The sequence below is a fragment of the Oreochromis aureus genome, linkage group 1 (assembly GCF_013358895.1).
Source record: "Oreochromis aureus strain Israel breed Guangdong linkage group 1, ZZ_aureus, whole genome shotgun sequence".
Lineage (NCBI taxonomy): Eukaryota > Metazoa > Chordata > Actinopteri > Cichliformes > Cichlidae > Oreochromis > Oreochromis aureus.
Window position 1 is genome coordinate 40,120,298 of NC_052942.1, and position 21,704 is coordinate 40,142,001.

Below are 21,704 nucleotides of genomic sequence, written 5' to 3' on the forward strand. Positions count from 1 at the left end.
CCCGATCGCAGACTTTAGAGGGAAAACCAGCACACCGCAGACGACGGCCTCTCTGTGTGAGGATCTAAACGTATTCTACGCTAGATTCGACACAGCGAACACCATGAGACCGGACAGTGTGCGCACCGCGGATGACGTCAGTGCGCACACTGTGTCTGAGGAGGATGTGCGGAAGTGCTTCAGGAAGGTGAACGCACGCAAAGCTACTGGTCCGGACGGGATTCCCGGCCGCGTCCTCAAGTCATGCGCAGCTCAGCTGGCTGGAGTGTTTACACACATCTTCAACCTTTCCCTCTCTCTGTCTGTAGTCCCAGCCTGCCTCAAAATGGCCGCCATCGTCCCTGTACCCAAATCCTCCACCATCTCCTCATTGAACGACTGGCGACCTGTAGCCCTGACCCCCATCGTGAGCAAATGCTTCGAGAAGCTGGTCAGGGACTTCATCTGCTCCGCACTACCCGACTCACTGGACCCTCTACAGTTCGCATACCGCCACAACAGGTCCACTGATGATGCCATAGCCCTGACACTCCATGCTGCCCTGTCACACCTGGAGAAGAGAGACACGTATGTGAGAATGCTGTTTGTGGATTACAGCTCAGCATTCAACACCATCGTTCCCTCGAAGCTGGACAGGAAACTGCAGGATCTAGGACTGAGCAGCTCCCTCTGCAGCTGGATCCTTAGCTGCCTGTCTGACAGACGCCAAGTGGTCAGACTGGGCAGCATCACCTCATCCCCCATCACACTGAACACTGGTGCTCCACAGGGGTGTGTACTGAGCCCTCTCCTGTACTCACTCTACACCTGCGACTGCACGGCCACTAGAAACTCCAACATCATTGTGAAGTTTGCGGACGACACTACAGTGGTGGGTCTTATCACCAACGGTGATGAGACGGCCTACAGGGAGGAGGTCAGTGCCCTGACCCACTGGTGTCAAGACAACCATCTCACCCTCAACGTCGCAAAGACAAAGGAGCTGATAATGGACTTCCGGAGGTGCAGAGGAGTACACACCCCCATCACCATCAACGGCGCTGCTGTGGAGAGAGTGAGCAGCTTCCGTTTCCTTGGTGTACATCTGGCTGAGGATCTTACGTGGTCAGTACACATAAACAAAACAGTGAAGAAGGCGCAGCAGCGCCTCTTCTTTCTCAGGAGACTGAAAAGATTCGGCATGAGCCCCCGCATCCTCAGGACCTTCTATCGCTGTGCCATTGAGAGCATCCTCACTGGATGCATCACCACCTGGTACGGCAACAGCACCGCTTACAACCGCAAAGCTCTCCAGAGAGTAGTGCGGTGTGCTGAACAGATAATTGGAGGTGAGCTTCCCTCCCTCCAAGACATCTACAGGAAGCGGTGCCTGAGGAAAGCGGGGAGGATCATCAAGGACTCCAGTCACCCCAGCCATAAACTCTTCAGACTACTTCCATCAGGAAGGAGGTTCTGCAGCATCCGGTCCCGAACCAGCAGACTGAGAGACAGCTTTTTCCACCAGGCCATCAGACTGCTGAACACGTCATAGACACCTCACCCACATTCAACAACATTATGCACTCCATACTGTATATAAATGCCACTTGTTTTGCACAATATCCAACTACCAACCTCTGTATACTTTATATATTTTATTTTATTGTTTACTCTATTTCATTTGTAAAATATGTATATACACACTCACACACACACACACACACACACATATATATACACACAAGTAGATATACATATTTAGTATACACATTCAGTAATATGCATACACTCTTATATTGTACATATATTTATTCATATAACTCTCAGATTTAGCCATTCTTATGTTTTGCTTGTTCTCATGTTATTGTATTTTGCACACCTCTGTTGCTTGTGAAGCTCGCACACAAGAATTTCACTCACATGTGCTGTACCAGTGTACCTGCACATGTGATGTGACAATAAAAGTGATTTGATTTGATTTCAAGGAATAAAGCTGCATGTAAGAATTTATCACTGATGCTCATTCAAGAAACACAAAACTCTATTAAAAAGTCTCAGACCCTCACATTCCCATCGGTACCTTCTCTACAAATACATAAGGAGGTCCAGGTGCTGTAAATGTACAAGAATAAAAGATTAAGATACTGTTAGCAGGACAATAACTATATACAATATTATGTGGCTTGTAAATAAATGTGTTTATAGACTAATAATTACCAAAAACTCGGTGGTCTGTCTCTTAATTTTAATTGGTCGATAAGCACTGCCGGATGCCAGTTTTATTTACACAGCTCCAAATCACAACAACAGTCGCCTCAAGGTGCTTTATATTGTAAGGTAGACCCTACAATAATACATACAGAGAAAAACCCAACAATCATATGACCCCCTATGAGCAAGCACTTTGGCGACAGTGGGAAGGAAAAACTCCCTTTTAACAGGAAGAAACCTCCGGCAGAACCAGGCTCAGGGAGGGGCGGGGCCATCTGCTGTGATTGGTTGAGGTGAGAGAAGGAAGACAGGATAAAGACATGCTGTGGATGTGTGATGTGAAAACCCAAATTCTGAACCGCTGCTTACACGACTGCGACTTACACGACTGCGAGGTTCACAAACGTGGCGAGATTTCATCTAAACCAGACAACCCTGAGACTAAATCCTGCTCCATCGTGCAGGCATGTCAAAACCCTTAGAAGCCCACGGGAGCACCCGCAATCCTGTTTGCAAATCTATTTATCCCAGTAGAATTGCAACCAAATAAGTTAGCGCAATAACTTTTTTGCATATGAAAATAGAGGAGTTTTACTTACATATCATACATTCAACTTGCCCGAGGCCACGGTTTCCTTCCAGTCACAAACTTGGAGGTGATCTGTCTTATAGCTCGCATGTCCGGGTTTTGTTAACACTTAAAGTCAGCAGCAGTATATTTATATAATTATCCAATTTTTATAAATGCTGGTAATTGTTCTGTCAAAGAAGTCAGTGCTCCAGTCTTGATGGGTGAAGCGCTCTTCTTTTAAGATCAGACTTTAAACTTTTCTTTTTGCTGAAGCGATTAGTTAGGGCTGGATCAGGTGACCCTGAGTCCTAACCTAATTATGCTGCAGTGGGTGTAGGCTGCTGGGGGATTCCCATGATGCATTGAGGGTTTCTTACTCACCCACTGTGAGTCTGTACACCTCTCTGGCTTTCTTCCACAGCATGTCTTTGTCCTGTCTTCTCCCTGTCTGGTTGTGCCGGAGGTTTCTTCCTGTTAAAATACAACTAAAAACACATCTTTTTAGAATTGCATTTTGTTAACTTTTGACTGTTTTGTTTCATACTTTGTTGTCCTTGTATGAAGCACTTTGTGATACTTTATTACGGTGGCCCTGAGAGGACAAACGGATTGCAACTTAAGAACGGAAATAGGAAAAAACAAGTTTCCAAAAACACAAGGGAAGTGTTTCTGGGGAGACAATAACCCAACGGACCAGTTGCAGGAACTAAAATATGCTAAGAATTGCGCTGGGAGAGACTTAAAAGAAGTGGAGGATCTATATTATTACTACAGTATTAAATGAATCATGATAAAACACGCCTACCATGTTTTGGGTTCCTGCAACTGGTCCGTCGGGTTATTGTCTCCCCAGAAACACTTCCCTTGTGTTTTTTCCTATTTCCGTTGTGTTTTGTGTGCTTTTGCAGCGTTTCTCTTATTGCTGGTGTTTTTTTCTTAAGTTGCACTCTGTTTGGCCTCTCAGGGCCACTGTACTTTATCTAGAGAGGTGCTATATAAATAAAGTTTTACTGACTTACTTAAAACAGAATTTTTCCTTCCCACTTTCACCAAATGCTTAGTCATAGGAGGTCATTTGACTGTTTTTTTCTAGATTATTGAAGGGTCTTTACCTTAAATTAAAAAGCATTTTGAGGTTGTTGTATGAATAAAAGTTAATTGATATTCTAGTTTTCTATTTGGATGTTACCATTGGCAATAATTTAGCATAGTCTAGTACTGCACAGCTTTATATAAAGCCTACAGTGAAAGTACGGCGACTTTCACGTTTTCCACCAGGTCAATCTGTGTATTTTTGTACCCCATCCAGCACCTGCTAGCGTAAGGCTGAGGCGGGACGTGGTATCATAAAGCAGGGTTCCTAACAAACTGTGACGTTTTGGGAGTGAATATGTTTTGGCTCCACGGGTGAGTAAACCTTTACGTTTCACCGGGTTTCCCTCGTGTCCGGAGAGAGAAGCCCTGCAGCTCCGAGCGCACAAACAAAACATCTCCGAGCACTTCAAGCAAACACACAACGATAATTAGCGATCCAAAGACTTACTACGCCTACTTAACCGTGCTCCCTTCTTAAAAGTCCCAGGGCAAGAGGATACAAAAGGAGCGCTTATGAAAAATGGATCCGGGAGACCGTCTTATCTTTCATTAGGATTGCTTTGTTTTGTTCTGCTAGCCACCCCTGTTATTACGCTTCCTCTCCAGCTCCACGCTAATGACTCATTCTGCTCTTTCACAAAGTATTCCCACTAAAACAACAGCCAGCCATCCTACTCGCACACAGTCGTGTGTGTATAATCTTCAGATGATATCACTGAATGATTTCTGGAGCTCATCAGCTTGACAACGAGATGTCGAGCACAGACGTTCAGCGGCGAGACACTGTGACAAAAGCCATTATAACGCGAACATGTACAGTGTGTCTCTGGGTGCAGCGGGTGGTGCTCAGAAAGCAGGCAGGAGACACTTTGGTGGAGGAGAAACAATCATTCAGAACATTTCACGGCAGGGAGAAGAATATGAGCGAGCGGCGGCCTCATGCTGCGTAGGTGTCATGATGCGATACGCACACTCTCTCCATTCATTCGAGGCTGTGAAAGCATGCGGCTCGGTGATAACATTTTACTCGACAACATCTGCGCGCAATCTGACGCCTCCCCACCACCAGCAGCACCACCAGCAGCACCACCTTTCCCTCCAGGTCGCCTGTTCTGGGGAATGAAAGCGTGAGATATGCAGTGGCTCTCATTCAGCAGCCTGAGCCAGTTTACTCACTAATCTGTGCCACCGTTGGCCCTTTGCTGTCTTTGCGTGGGGAGGAGAGAGCGGGCTTTGTCTGCTGTATTTAACCCTGAGCGCTGTTGCGTTGGCTTCTCCTGAGTCTCTGCCAGCGGCCAAACACTGGTAATGCAAATTGTCCTCGGCCACGCTGACAGAAAAATTACCAAAATCTCCTTCTGCATGTGGATTTTGAAAGACTGAAGGGCTGCAGACTTTGTTTTCTGTGTGCGTTCGTGTTTATGCTCATGTTTATTTTTACACAAACAAAAACATTCAGTCGAAAAATCGAACAAGAGCTGTTTAATGTCGTTACCCTGAAATTTTATTTGTCTTATTTTGGTGCAAAACGGTGGACAGGAACGACAGAGGGACATCTACAAAGAGCCGAGAGGTTCGTTCCAACGTGCAAAACGGACTTCCAAAAATCCAGATTGAGTGGACGTTGCCACAGTGGCACACTCACCGGTTTCTGGACTCAAGTGGACATCAGAGGAACTGCAGCTTGTTTTTCCTTTTTAGCATGTGCAGAGAGGGAGAGTGGCTACAGTGGGCAAAAACAGAGGAAGATGTAGTGAAGGTGTCATGAACCACGGTTCACGCACACAAGAGGAACCCAAAGCCAGACTCAATACAATTCTACATGAACTATGTACAAGTTTTATTGGTTAACAGAAAAGACCTGGAACAACCAAGGGAGACGAAAATTTAACTTGGAACGAAGGTAACCGGGAAGACAAAAGCCAAGGGAAGCCGTAATCGGGACCGTGGGAGGCTGCAACGGAAAGGGGAAACGATTACTAGTGTGCAGGGGAGCGGAGAGTCACAGCAAGGCGAGGTTCGAATATCAGGCTTACGGTCAGAGCCGGACCGTGGGACTCGAAGGGGGAGGGTGTCCATGGGAGTGAATCCGAGGAGGCAGAGACGAAGACTTGGAGGTATTCTCTGGCATCCAAACAGGCAGGTGGCCGGCATAAAACGCCGGACTTTAACCTGAGCACACAGATGCAGGATTAACACGGGTTACGAAATACTTCGGTTTACACAGAACTTACAAGGAGCCAAGTTACCGCTGAAGGGTGACTAACGGTGCTGTGCTGGGTTAAATAGTCCTCCCGGTAACTGCCTGGAATGGGATGCAGGTGTGATGGTGACGGCCCAACCCACGGTGTGGCCGCCGGGGCAACCCAAACACTTCCCGAACACTGAGCCACGGACCATGACAGCAGGAGGACGTGCAGAGGGTTTGAGCGACAGAGGAGGATGCTGGGATAGCAGGAGATGGAGGCAGATGATCCACTGCGATGACTTCTAAAGAAGAAAGAAGAAGAAGAAACTGGGGCACCAGAAAGGTCCTGCCCAGGTTATAACCCAGGACCCTGCTGGGAGGCATCACCTGCTAACCCCCACCTCACTCTGCTCACATGGTTTCCTGTATGAATCTTCCCATCTCTCCCTCTGACACAGCGCTGCCTTCAGTTTTAATCCTTCCACCGACCCAGTGTCCACCTGCAGGCTCAGAGCTCTTTGTACTCAGCTCATGTAATAATCAGTTTCACATGTACGTGGGCTGCAGCGAAAACATAAACTGTTAAACAAATAAGCTTGATAATAAATCTGACAGTCAGCAACTTTAGCCTCTGGACTTTAGGACGGTTGTCTCCTCGTGGTCCTGAATCAGCTCAGAACTGATTTATGAGAAACCAGAGGAGCACCTCAGTGGATCTGCTGCTGCATGTCTGAGAATAAATCGGTGTTTTCAAGGAAATGGAGCAACACGACCCGAGTTTGGCTCACTGATGTGTTTTTAGTTTCACTTTTTAGTAACTTAATGTGGTCAAAGACAAAGAAACTGTCAGGTATATACAATATACATGTATTTGAGAGCATGAGGAAAATATTTTTTATGTCCTTAAGAAAAATGAATGTAGCGCTAACGGCGTCCCTGCTGTGAAGCACGGCGGCGTACCATCATGATGTGGGGGTGCTTCACATTGGCACTGATGGTCCTTACAGGAAACTCTTCCAAAGCTGGAGAGAGGTTTTAAAATTCAGCATCAAGACGACCCGAAGTCACCTGCTGACACCTGATTCTCCGACATTCATCCAGTGGCCCAGTAGTAACTCTGAAAATCCACAGGAAAGACCCGAGGAGCATCTGGATCTGCTGGAAGAGTAAGACAAACTGTCCAGATGCAGACATGCAAACCCGAGAGGTTTACTCAGGATGACTCAGAGCTTCACTGGCTACCAAGGAAGCTCCCACAAAGCTTTCAGTTATGAGAGTTTATAATGTGATAATTCCTTAACTAAAGAATAATTTATACCGCAAGGCCTCTAATGGCCTCTGATGATAGAAACAGTGTGAGGAGCTTAATTTACCTGAAATAAACTCTCTGCTGCATCCTGGAAGAGCTCGACACGCTCTGAAATGGCTGATTAGTATTTTCGGTGCATATATGATAATTAGTTTTTTCATATTTTGTCCTTTTCATATTTACTTTAAAAGGTCAGAGAACATTAATTACTCTGTGGCCTATTCAGTCAAAAGTTAGTCGAAAAATGCAGAAAAATGCAGCGCACCTGTCTGAAAATGATTTTTGTGTTCTGTTGTTTGTCCTTGATGTTCGTGCTGCTTCCTCTGTTCAGGAAAATATTATAAAAGAAAAAGCATTTACAACTAAAAAGGAAACACATTAACTACATTTCTGCTTTTTAAAAATGTGATTTACGGGCGATTTCCTCTGACTGTGATTCATATATTCATCCTTTTCAGTTTGATTTTTCTGCCCATCTTTTATAATCATGATAAAAACAAAACACGCCCTCTTTGAATTCAAAGCTTTTAAATCTCAGGACATAATAAAGATACTCTTGTCTTAAAATGATGTCAATCCAACCTCAGATAAAACAAAATACGACATTTACACCATCTTATTATTTATGTAACAACACAGATAAACTGCAGATGCAGAATATGAAAAACTAAATACTTTCTCATTGCTCTCAAGGACAAACCAGTGTTTTTACCTGCTGCTGGTCCAAAACAAACTGTGTCTGCTGTCGCGTGCTCGTTTCTTCTTCAGAAAATAAACCTCAAAACACGATTTTAGTCAACGAAACGAGTAATTCACTCCAATGAACTAACTTTAAACGTCTTTACACACCAGACACGTAAAATTTGTACGAATATTTTGTTGCCATTTTTTAGATAACATTTTTTTGCACACGAATAAACAGATGTGACCAATCAGACAACTGCGTTTGGCAACACACAGTGATATTGAAAAACCTCACAGCTGCACGTCACTCACCCATCATCGTACATCATAACTGAGGATGTGGTCCCAGTTAGTAAAAGTGGCATTATAATCTCCATGGATCGGCGTGACGTAAACAGGTGTGTATAATGCTGCATTCCTTTGACCTCAGAAGTCCTGATGGTGGAACTGGAAGTGAGTTTTACTACTACAGCTGTTTACGTCGCACTGCTGCAGCCCGCGACTGAAATCAGGGCTGGTGAGGCTTCTTCAGCTTGTCCAATGAAAAGTCTGACTCGAGGGATTTCTGATTTCCAACTTAAGGTGTCTCTATGACATAATAAAAATGAAATAATAGAAAAAAACTAGTCAAACTGAGTGTTTACAGCTGTCTGCAGCCCAGATTCCTTCTGCCTACACTCACCTCATTATCTGAAACTTTGGTCACGTTTAATATGAAGAGGTAAGCAGAGTAGCTCCAAATAAAAGGTGCTTTTAAACTAAATGAACCTAATCCTTGCATAAGTCTCATAAAGCTGCTGTGAAGCACTATGAATGTCTCCTAAACTAAAGGTAAAACCAGGAGAAATCAGAAGCCTGTGTGCTTGAAACAAAACTCTAATCGGATCCATCAAACATCAGCAGATGGACACACCAGACCTTTGAATACTCCGCCCGCCGCCCTATCATGAGCCAGTGTCGGCTCACCAGACAGAAGAGGAATGAATCAGTGACATGCTGGCACGTTTGCATGGAGTGCTTCAGCAGGGCGGCTCACATGGTCAGCAACACGAGCAACGTTTGGAGGCAACTGCAAGTCACCGCAGCCTTACAGTGTGTGTGTGTGTGTGTGTGTGTGTGTGTGTGTGTGTGTGTGTGTGTGTGTGTGTGTGTGTGTGAGGGAAGGTAAAAATAGAAGTAACAAACAGGAAAAAGCATCCAGCATGTGATGATTAGTTCCATTAGGAGAGTCTCAGAGGAGCGCACCTTTCCTCCGATATACAGGGGCTACCATCAACATGAGTGTGTGTGTGTGTGTGTGTGTGTGTGTGTGTGTGTGTGTGTGTGTGTGTGTGTGTGTGTGTGTGTGTGTGTGCCGGACTTGTGGGCAAACATGGAAGTGAGAGGTGAAGGTAGCAGGAGCTCAGAGGTCGGCACTGTACGTATTCATGTGTGTGTGTGTGTGTGTGTGTGTGTGTGTGTGTGTGTGTGTGTGTGTGTGTGTGTGTAGATAGAGACAGAGGGCAGATGCCGGCCTGGTATGTCTCCGCTGATACACTCTCCGTCTGGCATAATAAAGACCATGTGGAGTCAGACAAACTGTGACCGCTGTGCTCTGCGAAGGATAAAAATCCATTATGCACATAGAGACACACACTTACACCGCCACACACACAAACACACACACACAAAGAGTGAAAAAAAAAAGATAGAGGGAGCGAGGGAGGAAGAGACGTGCCTCAAAACCCTGCTCATTTATAATGCATACGCCGAGCTCGGCTTTGAACAACAAACCCGATGCTCTCCTCCTCCTCCTCCTCCTCCTCCTCCCTCAGCCGTGGAGGGGAAAACCCACAGCCTGCTCCGACTGCTTCTCACAGGCAGGGACACGCTCAAGGAGAGGAGGCTTATCCATTATGAGGTTTTGAAGTCAGCTCGCGTGGACCACACTGACCGGCTCGTATAGATTCTGAAACTGAGAACGATTAGTGTGGCTCTGATGTTTGCTGCATAAACACTACGTCATCTAACATCTACAGGAAGCAGATCTTTGGTGTTAATTTGGTTTATTAACTGACGATGATGTAAATCTGTCCATCTTTAAAAATCTGCCAAAATCACGCTGAGAGGGCGACAGCGAATGTAGGCTAACAAGATTCCAGCAAGCTGAATGTGGGGCAAACTGTACATGAGTGGAGAAAGATGGGACACATTTCTTTAAGAAGTGCACACCAGTCATTTTTAGGGACTGGTGACTTCATTTAACAGCCACCTTCCTCAATAGCTAAATGGAAGCTTCAGCGTGTCAGACTGTTTCCTGGTGAGCGCTGGACGCGGTGGAAGATCACATCAGTTGATGTGGTCCGGTTGGCCTCATCAAGTGGTGACCTTCAGCTCGCACTGCGGTGGTTTGCAGCCGAGCATGCGGTGGCGTGGATGAATTAGCATCTCCACGTCTGAGGCTGGAAAAGGGTGGAGCGACCAGCCTGGTCCGGGAGGGAGTCGCGCTTCAGCTGGAGGAGTTCAAGTGGACTGGAGTTCAAGTCTGCAGTGATGTCAAACTGGCTTCACTGTGGACCGTGACACTGGTCTTTGACCAGTTTCCAGATCATGCCAAGCTTGAGCCTTAGCGGTTCCTGGGTTGTTCCTGGTTGTTTGTGTCTTCTTTCAGACTTCGGCAAACGTCAGAATAACCTGTACTTACATGTAAATCTACAACTCTCCTCCTTAGATGCTGACTGACTTCCTTGGTCTTTCCTACTGTTCTGAGTGTTGGTCAGTCCAGTGAGTGCTGTGCTTTTAAACTATTCCTTTTAATGCTGCAAAGAGAAACTACCAGTTGCAGCCCTTCCTGATTACCAGTGAGAACTTAATTAGCCTATATTTGAGCCTGCATATCCACAGAAGTGTCTCTACATACATGTCCAAAGTAAACTCGAACTCGTGCACCCAAATCTTGTTTTTAAAGTCATTAAGGATGTTTGCGGTCGAATCACTCCAGCCTGGAAAAAGAACAGTTCAAAGAAATCATTAAAGGCCCAAACTTACCAGGACGTCCATCCTCATGATGGATGTATACAGACTTCTGACCACAACTGTATGTGTGAGATACGATCAAACGGTTCTGGTAACAGACTCATAAAAATCAAAACCCTGGTTTATGTTTTGCTTGGCATCAGGTTCTCACTTTTTCCCCTTTCTCTGTTTTAGGCACTAACAACTTGGTTAGGCTGCAGAAAAACTGCTTTGAGGCCAGAGAGCGAGAACAAGCTTACGTGCAGCACAAACATATAAAAGCACAGACTGCAGTGTACGATTTGCACATTAGGTGACAGGAAATGATTAAATTCTAAATAACACTAAACTAACTTGAACTATAAGATTGAAACGTCTCAGCAGGAACTTTATTAGCAGTTGACTGATGGCTAAAGGTAGACACTGAGACTCGTAGAGTTGGAATAAATCTTTTAAAGAGCAGAAAGTAAAGCAGTGAGCTGCCCTGGTATCACTGAACCACAACACCTTGTCTCACTTTAGTCTTTATCTTTGTTGTAATGTAGTGAATTTTAACTCAAAGCTGGACCTGCGACAGACTCCTGTTAGGAAAAAGTGAGTTTAAATGGGTGAATCACATCAAGTAACGGCTCGACTACTGAGTGGTGACAAGCAGGGAGCACAGCATGAATAAAATATAGACATTCACTCTGCTCAGGCCTGCCTGCTGCCTCCTCTGTTTCTGTAGGAAGGGTGTGTGTGTGTGTGTGTGTGTGTGTGTGTGTGTGTGTGTGTGTGTGTGTGTGTGTGTGTGTGTGTGTGTGTGTGTGTGTGTGTGTGTGTGTGTGTGTGCGCCCAAACGGAGGTCCATTAAATGCATGAGATGTAGGTCAAAGCGTGGAAGACACCAGACATGTTCTGTTGTTCCTCTACTGTTAACACAGCCTGGCACACCAGACTTCTCCGTCTGCAGCCAAATGCTCAGTCAGACGGAGCTTTTTAAAATATACAGCACGGACGGCGAGTTGTCATCTCGCTCTGTTTAAGTCTCTGATGGCTCAGAGATCCAGGCTGCCGCCCTCTTTCTGCTCCGCACGCACCCAAAGAGGAAGCAAACACACTCACGGACAGAGAGGTTTCATTGTCTGTCTCACAGAGCAAATGCATTTTTACCCACGTGTCACTCTTTACTAACTAACAATAATGTGTCACACGTGCATCAGTACACAGCTGGGGGGGGGGGGGCTGGTGTAGGAGTGAGAAACCAGTCAGAATGGAGCAAAAGTGCAATCTTAAGCTGTTAATCTCATCTTCAGTAATAAAGTTTTACTTTAATGTTCTGAAATGTGTCACATTAGTTTCCCAGGTGTTTCCAGCATTGGCGGTGCCAGCAGCGGCGTTCCTTCCTTGCAGGCTAACATCCACACGCCTGTACAGAACGACGTCACACCCCTCTCCAGTCGGGTGGTCATACTCGACTGTGGGGTCGTTTGGTTAATTAGCAATTCTACTCTGGCTGTTTGTGTTCATGTAAGTGTGAATGCTTGTCTGTCCCGTGTGTGTCCCGCCTCTCACCCAGTGATGGCTGGAATAATGCCGTATTCCAGATACAGAAGCGGGAAGTTGGAAAATGAAGGAAAAACAGGATTTATTTTTGCTTCTTATCAAGATAGAAATATTCATGTTTCACTAGCAAAACAGTGTAATATTTGTTTTAGTGCCTAAAATCTGCAGAACGTTCTGGGATGGAGCCGGGTCAGTGACCTGAGCACGGCTTTGTTTACGTTCATGTTGGATTGGTAACTCCGGGTTAGTGGGACTGCTCCAACTGTCCAACTTGGAAATCTGAGGGGGCGTTCCAGATGAAATTCTGACTTAATCTGGAACTCTCTATGGGGGCGGGGCTTTAAATAAACAGTGCACTATTTTCCCCTGAATCCTCATCCAGCTCGCTAAGCACAGCCCCGCGCTGTGGCGATGATGCTGCCTGGATTTCCTATAAATCTTATGAAGTTTCTATCAGAAGTTTAATCATTTATAAATGTGCTACCAGTGAGTATATATCCATTTTTCATTGTTACTAAAGTGCAATAATTCAGCACAGTTTGAGATCTTCAAGTTAAAGGTTCATAGAACATAAACAAAGAAAGATTAATGAAACTTTTGCTTTTTTAGGAAACATAAAGTAAGAAATTTGGGTCTTCAGTGTTTGTGCATGCTGCACACATTTAAGCTGTTACAAGCTGCAGCCAAATACATTTTACAACCACTCCGAGCATGATTTTTATCAATAAACAGCTTTTAGCATCAAAATGGATTCATCATATCATCAGTAACCATAACCTTCCCCACACTCTGACCTCGGGCTCATCTTCTGTCTGGGATTCCTTCTGGGTGAAAATATTTTCTGCAGCCGGCTGTACGAGGACAAGCAGGTGTTTATATTCACACAAACAGGAAGTGAACTTTAGATAAATGATCTTTAATTAATCTTCAGTTTATTGTTAACCTATTTGTCATTACGTCACAACAACAGTCGCCTCAGCGTGTCCCACAGCATTAATGTCCCAGTCTACTCTGAAACATGGATCCCGTTCGGTGTCGCTCGTTTCAGGTTTGCTGTAGCAGAGAGTACGAGGATGCCTCTGTGACTCATGGATGTGTGAAACCACTACTTTTGTTTTATCCCAACTAGGAAGGGCAGCAAATCGTGCAGGCAGCTTGTTGCACTCGTCCTTGCACTGTATGTCTCCTCCGTGGCAGAAGAACAGTCTTCATCTGCTCCTGCACATCTGACGTGCTCTCGGTGTGACGTCCTGGATATTTAACTTATTGCTTTTTGTTGTTTATGTTTGCAGTTAAAAGAAGAAGAAGATGGTTTTCAGTTTGGGCTCATGGATGTGGGTGTGCGTTCAAGGCTCGTTGCTTTCTTAAGGGGAAATAGACGCTAATTACGAGAGGCTCCCGTGGTTACAGCTTACAGGTGCTCACATCAGCGAACACAAAATGGAGATTGTCATTGTCGCTAATTAGGATTTTAACACACTTGACTTGCTGTAATGTGGAGGTACAGATGTAATAACCTGAGCCGGTGGCACAGCTCACTCGCTCTCCCGGGGCGGCGAATATTGCCGCCGGTGTTTCGTGGATCCGTGGATGGCGTTCTTTGGTGCTGATGTCTTGACGTATATTTGAGGAAACTCCAAAATAATCTCAGGTGGACATTTGTAAACGAACGCTCAGAATCACATTTAATCCGGATGAATTTAAGTGCTCGAGTTCATGTTTTTAACCCAAACCACCAAACTTAACCCAGTCTGACAAGGAAGCAACAGAAGAAGTGAAAAGTGTGTTTAACCACCAAGCAACCAAATTATTTTAGTGACTAAAAGCTGGCTCCTCTGTTACTGTTACATAAACTTTTAAAGGCTCTGATTGTGTTTATCATACGCTTCGTTTTTATGAGTTAACTTTGCCTCAAGGTTTCTGCAGCAGGGTCCTACTCCAGGCCTGTTAGCCTCATTATCCTGACCCTGTTTAACTGAAAAACATCATAATGTAGTGAGCTAGTGTCAAAAATTATAATCAAATCAAATCATATAAGAAAAAAACATGCACATATTTCCAAACAGGAAGCTGCCGCAGCAAAATGTGAAACAGTCACAAACAAGGAATCTGATTTTCCACGTGCACGAGCACGATTGTCAGGATTTCTCATGACTGTCATCATAACTTTGTATTTAATATCATGTCTGCAGCACATACAGTATGTTGTCCAGATACAGCGTGGAGATGCCACCAAGCAAGCAAGAAAATCCATCTTTAAAAGAAGCAGCAGCCTTTTTTCAGCCCATATCATCATATTTAAGTAAACCTGACTGCGTCGTTAACCAGAACCTAGCAATATATTAAATAATGATACAGATTAAGTGTGAACATGTGTAACATGTACGACTAGATTCACTCCAACACAAACGTTTCCGATTTCTGAATCTGGATTTTGTTGCGGTTTAACTGTGGAAAACATTTATTTTGCACATGGATACGAATGAGTCTGCATGAAAATGGATAAATGAAAAACTGTGTTGGACACAATAAAAAAAAAGTGGAAAATTTGTGTGTAGGAGCACAAATCAGTAGATTAGAGGTCACATCTGCTGTGAGACCAACGCAACTTTCCGTTATCCTTTTTGCATCAGTGGAAAAATCCCCATAAAATACTGCGAGTGGCAGATGTGGACTGAGAACTTCATGGTAAGAAAGTATTTTATGATTAAAATATCACAGAGACGCACAGAAAGGACCGCTCGGTCACTCGAAGGCTAAAAGGAGGACTTTCGTCTTCTGGCAGTCAGTGTTGCTGCTGCATGACGTCAGTAGTTGAATGAAGGTGCATGGGTAGGAACGGCATTAATAAGATTAATGATCGTAGGAATAAACTGTGTTGTTAATGGATATTTTCCTTAAATCAATCAACAACATCCAGATCTATTACACGTGTTATTTCAGCTGCAGCGTCACAGCCAGCATCCATAAAGCACGACGAGCCTGTGAAAATCAGGATTTTGTCCACAAGCTTTCATGTGAATTATAATTTTATTAGGATTACACCTCTACACTCCACACGAGCCTTAAAGTGAGCTGAGAAAAACATCTGAGAGCTGCTGAAGTTTGAAGTGCATTCTCTAAATGCCAAGTGGAAACTCCACCCGGGGCAAGGCTAACTGCGGCAAACCGAGAACCTTCAGCCAAATATTCATGATTATCTCCAAACTTAATGACTCCGAGTGATAAATATTCAAAGACTAGAGAGAGCAGAAAGCATTGCTGGTTATTTACAGGAAATTGGAGGTTTTAGGTGAATAAACAGAGGCTCCACAACTCTGAGCATAAATAATGCAAAGATTTGCTTCACACCAAACACCTCTCCGCGTCAGCTCAGTGTAAGCCTCCTGGATGCTCGTGAAATGATCGGTTTTTAGGGCAGGGCGGTGATACGGTGTCAGTCGGCGTCACGTGACATCCAGAGTTTGGTTTACGATCTAAATACAACACACCGGCTTGGTAAACGATGCAGAAAAGGTGAGAGGATCAGGGAGAACTCTCTCGCTTCTCTGGAAGGTATTGACCTCAACATGTGACCCTGAGATGATTTGGAGCCTTAGAAATAAAAGTGCTGGAATATTGGCCCTGAGTGTGCACTGCTGATGAGCGGTTTCTGCTCAGCATTATTCAAAGGGATGACTCATTTGCAAGGGTGGGAAGAACACAGGAAGACCGACCGAGTCACGGGAACCGAAGAAAATTCAAAGTAAAAATTAAACCATTTGCTCCAATTAAACATCTTATCGAAGTTTCTCACCTGTGGCACGCCACACAAAGATGGCACTGTGTTCTGGGATGTTTCTGCAGCAAAGGCCTCTGACCCAGTGATCCTACCAAACCAGACCAAACCAGTATAAAAAACAGACTTTTTGCACACAAGCTTCACGAGGTGCAGAAACCATACGATAGAGAAATTCAGGTGATTACGTTTTATTCAGATGGTAGATAAAAGCTGGACGCAGGCACCCTGGCATTGTTCCGACCACCTCCATGTTGGTTTTTTGAAGCCAGAAGCGGCCATATTTGGATGAGAGCGCGGAGGTCAAAGCTTGTGTCTGCAACTCACGGAAGCACGTGTGTGCTAAACCTGAGCCAAAATCGAGCTCGGACGTTGTGAACAGTACCGTATGTTAGCTTCACGCCGGTACAGCCTACAGTTAAGTTATTTCAGGCCTGTTCACGCTCACAAGCTTCGGGTGGCGACCGACTGAACGAGATCACTGATACCAGCAAAGGATGGCTGAGCTCTCACTTAGAGATAGGTGAGAATAACACAGACTGGTTTACGTGCAGTGTGGGACACACTTACTCGCCAAAACGGTCCACGCTCAGCTCGTCACAGTAAAACGCAGTTTATGACTGTTTTTTAAAAGCATTGTGTTTGTTCAAACATGCAAGACAGCATTAAAAAGAGAAAATCTTCATATTTTCTTTCATTTATGGGCAGCGAGTATATAAAATAATTACCTGTTGGTCTCTAAAGGTCCTTCAAACTGCATTCTCTACACTGGCCAGCAGGTGGTCATCAGACTCGAGCTCAGTGCTCACATGACCTCTGACCTCAGCGAACCCTGTCCTGATGCATTTATAGTCTAAATTAAAGACGGTGTTTATTTTGGAAATGATGGATCAGAACCCAGAGCGATGGTGACATGTGACCTGTCAGCGTAGGCTTGTGGTGGGCGGACAGCTGTTTATGACTGCTAAGCCTTTACAGCTGTGCTGCGCTTTGAGGTGAAATGCAGAGTCATCAAAGTGTCTGATTTCAAGTCGTTTAGATCACGTCTAAAAAAGACTTGATATCCTTGATTTTGCTTCTACAGTCTGACTGGTCCAATCAGAAGAAAGCTGTCTTAAACTGAAAGTGGACATAAAGGGGGAGGAGCTACAGCTGCTTATTTCAGGCAGAGGGTGGACTGAGGAGTCGTACCAAGGCTCAGCATGAGATAAGGAAGGATTGTTTTGAGCTGTAAATCGTGCAAAGCTGCCCTAAGAGGAGCATGAGGATAAAAGTGTGGAGCTGGAAATGAGCCGAGCATACTTTTATCCCTCCAAACATCTGACGTGTTTAAATGTGCTGGAGTAAAAAAGTGCTTTCAAATAAAAATACTGATGAAAGGAAAACTGATTTCACATTTCTTTTTTTCTCTCTTGGCCTGCAGAAGCATGGGCCTTCTTTTAGTGAATCTGCAACCACAGAAGCACTTTGTGAACTCCATGTGTTGCACATTTGACTAAAAACACTTGTCAGCTCTTTTCCGCAGCCGTGAGATTGCTTCCTAATAATATGGTTTATGGGGCCAGTTTCTGCGGGCCCGTGTTGGATGTTTCCATTTTAAACTTATCATTAGAGCCGGCTCTGTCCACATTTACTATCTTGCAGCGAAGCGTGTGTTTAAGCGTCAGTGTTTCCAGCAGGACCACATGACTCGGGGATGCACTTCGGCACAGGGAAAGGAGGTGGGGGGAGGGGAGAGAGCAGCAGCTGTACGACGCAGAGGAGACGATCCCGTCAGCTCCTCGCATTTCCAGCAGGTTGCAGTTAAAATTAAATCAGGGCGTGCACATCAGGTTCTGACCGAAACACTGGAATTCATGTGTCATGCTCTGCTTTCATGTTCAGTGTGTTATTAAAGGATCAACCAATGTGGATGCTCGCTGAGAGTGCTTGGCTTTATGCCTCCGCAGTAGAAACTTACACTCCTGCACAAAAACTTCCCGACCACAATGACATTACTTAGAAGCTCTGAGGCAGCAGGAAGCCCGAGACTCTGGTGGATTCTCAGAAACAGTTTCTCAACGTTTCCCTGTGATAGCTGCAAAGTCCACTTCCTCTCATCATGGAACAAAATAGCAGCCAAACAGTTGCTGTGTGTCAGTGGTTTATTTGTGCAACTGCATTTTTAAAGCAGACCTACTTTGAACTGAGGCTCGACTTAAGAAGAAGAACGTCACGCTAACGTGGAAACGATCGTGTCAAGACAATATCAGCTGATCAGGTCCTTTGGTCAGTGTAGTGCCTCTCACTCCCAACTCATCCAATATGGACGCTAACCCTTTAAAGCCGCCAGGGCTTATCTTTATATTTTTACCTGCTGTAGCGCCATTCTGGGGAGCATTTCAAGTTGCTATACATCAATGCAACCGTTATATCCCAAGTTTTAATAATATCTATGCGTTAAGCCCATAGTAAATACACAAATTGCAAAAAAAAGAACGTGCAATAAACTACAAAAAAATTTAAAATCGTTTTTGTTTTGTTTTTTTTACACATATTTCTAGTTTCAGAGGTTTATCCATCAAAACTGCAAATGCAAAAAAGTTGCACAAAATAGTTTCCACAGAAGGTTTATTCTGAGTGTCTTCATAGTTTCATTTCTGAGATGCACTCATTTTTATAAGCTGCGGGAAAAATGAAAATAAATATTTTTGTGCACGATTTGCAAAAAAACAGCATCAAAATGAACCATTTCCAAAAACAGAGCATTTTAATTTCTAAGCCCCCGGAAACTGTACAGAAAGGCATAAAGTCAAACATGACACACAAACACCAGTAAACCTTTGAAAGGCCTTGTACGGAAAAAAAAACTACGTTTCCCACGAAAATGACGCCACTTCCGGTTTTCGCAGGTTCCCGCTGATGTTTATTGAACAGCTGATCGGATCGGCAAAGCGTGTTTCTGGACTGTTTTTGTTGTTGACAGCAAAGCCATTCGTGGAAGGAAACGGCGACCTGGGACAAGCTGAATGCGTGTTATGTAAGTACGACTCCTCCGGTTTCATATGCAAAAAAATGATTGCGCTAGCTTATGTGGTTACATTTCTACCGGGATTTAAAAATAGTTACGCAAAACGGAGCGCGCATGCTCCAACGGGCTCAAAGTGGTTAAGGAGGCCTCGCTGTAACGCACGTCATCATTTTCCAACATGCATCATTTGGCAGAATTTATTATTTTTTCAACCACACTTACACGCCTTACATATAACACTGTCACAATAACAGCGACAAACATCAAAAGCATGCATTTTTAATTTCTCTTTGCTGACTGGGACCTGATGAATGTAAAAACAAAGAATTACGTGATTTTTTTTTTTTATTTCTTTTACCTGATTGTAGTTTGTGAGAAAAATGACATCCACATATGAGGACATTCGCTTCAAACGTGGATAGAACAGTGGCAGTATAACGTCCTCGTAAGTGGATATCAGGCCCTTGTAGAGCAAAACTTAGTATTTTGGTCTAGACAACCCAAAATGCGATGTCCACATAAGTGGACGCCAGGTCCTAGGAGGTCAACAGAGTCACACGGGAAGGTATACAATCAGAATAGGAATCAGAATCAGCATACTTCATTAATCCCTAAGGAAATTGTGTAAAAAAAGGTAAAAGATAAGATAAAGATTAAATAAAATAAAAGCTCTCCTCTGTAGCAATGGGACAAACACACCTGAGTGCAGAGAATAACAGACTTTTGTTCATGTGGGTAACACATCTGCCTTACATGTGAAACATCCCCAGTTTGTTTCCAGGAGGAGACAAAGATCCGGCCTCTGGAGGTCACGAGCTGGTGTGACTCCTACTGCCAGTTCTTGGCCTGGATAAATGGGAAGGCCGTGTCAGGAAGAGCATCTGGTGTTAATCTGTGCCAAATCAGTCATGCAGATCCATCCACTGTGGTGAACCCTTGGAAAATAAGCGAGCAGCCTGTGTTTCTTATGCAACACCAGATGCAGCACCAGATTTTAGGTTCCGGTGCTTCATCACGACCTACAGATTAACACCAACCTCACAAACATGAGAAACCACGCCGCACATCCACAGCAAGCAACATCTCAACACAACGTAGCCGAAGCAGCCGCACGACTAAATCAGGGACTCAAACATTATGAGCCATGATCGGAGTGACCTCATTCTTGGATTGCTTCACATTTCCCACCGATTTTCAAACTTCTTTCTACTGACTGTGTGTTAAATGAAGATGATGCACTTGATGCTACATGACTTCAGATGAGTTACTGAGTTATGGGCAGATGGCTGACACAGAGCAAACTGAGAAGGAAAACAATGCTGGATTACTACAAAGTCGCAGCAAACATTTCATTACTGACCGTCTTTTCTCAACAACTAGATTTGGTTGAAAATTTGTTCCAGAATGAAATAGTTTACTGGACCTCCTCAGACTTTCTGGCTAAGTTTGTGTAAAAGAATTTTCTCTGATAATGTCATCTATCAGCTAGAGAGAAATAATAAAATTTCACTTCTGAGAAGAGAAAGAAACTCATGAAAAGCTGAGACCACTCTCAGATACTCAAACCGATATCCTCGAACTCTGGACCTCGTCTGTTATTCTTCCAAGCTGTGAACCAGAAAGAATTTACAGCTATTTAAATGCAAACGGCATTAAAATATTTTTTATGTTGATAAAACGGACACCTGATAAAAGAAGTCTGAGCACATGGAGTGTCTGTCAGATACTGCTGTATTAAATACAAACAGACACATGACCTACAATAACGTGAAAAATCCTTTCCCCGCTGAGTGAGAGACGTCTGTCTGAACCGCTGTGGCACAAGGACGTGACATCAGCACGCGTGGAGCTCGTTGGACCGAGGGGGCGGGGTTTGAACTGTTTTCTGGAACTGATCTGGAGCTTGTTGTTAGTACTTCTTCCTCCTGGCGCTGTCCCAGGACCCAAAGGTTGAGAAACCAGCCTTTATTTCCGCCCTCCCCCCAGGTCGGCTGGCTGTTGGTTAATGTGTAATTAGAAGCAGATTTAATGGAAGAAATGATTATCCCAGCAGCTGATTAATCATTTACTTTGACATCCCCCGGCCTCGTCTTCCCAGCTACGATGATTCCGTGTTTTTCCTTCTTTTGTATCTGGCTGTGAGTTTTTGATTCTTGGACACCTTTTAAAGTAATTTTTAAAACATTCTTATTGATTTGTGAAATAAAATCACTGACTGTCGTACGGTGCCTTTTTTCTGGACATTAGTAAACCAGTGAGAAACCAAAGCAGTGACCACAGATGCATAAAGAACCCGGTGCCTCTCTCGGCCTCGTTAGTTCAATTTCCACGACTTTTTCC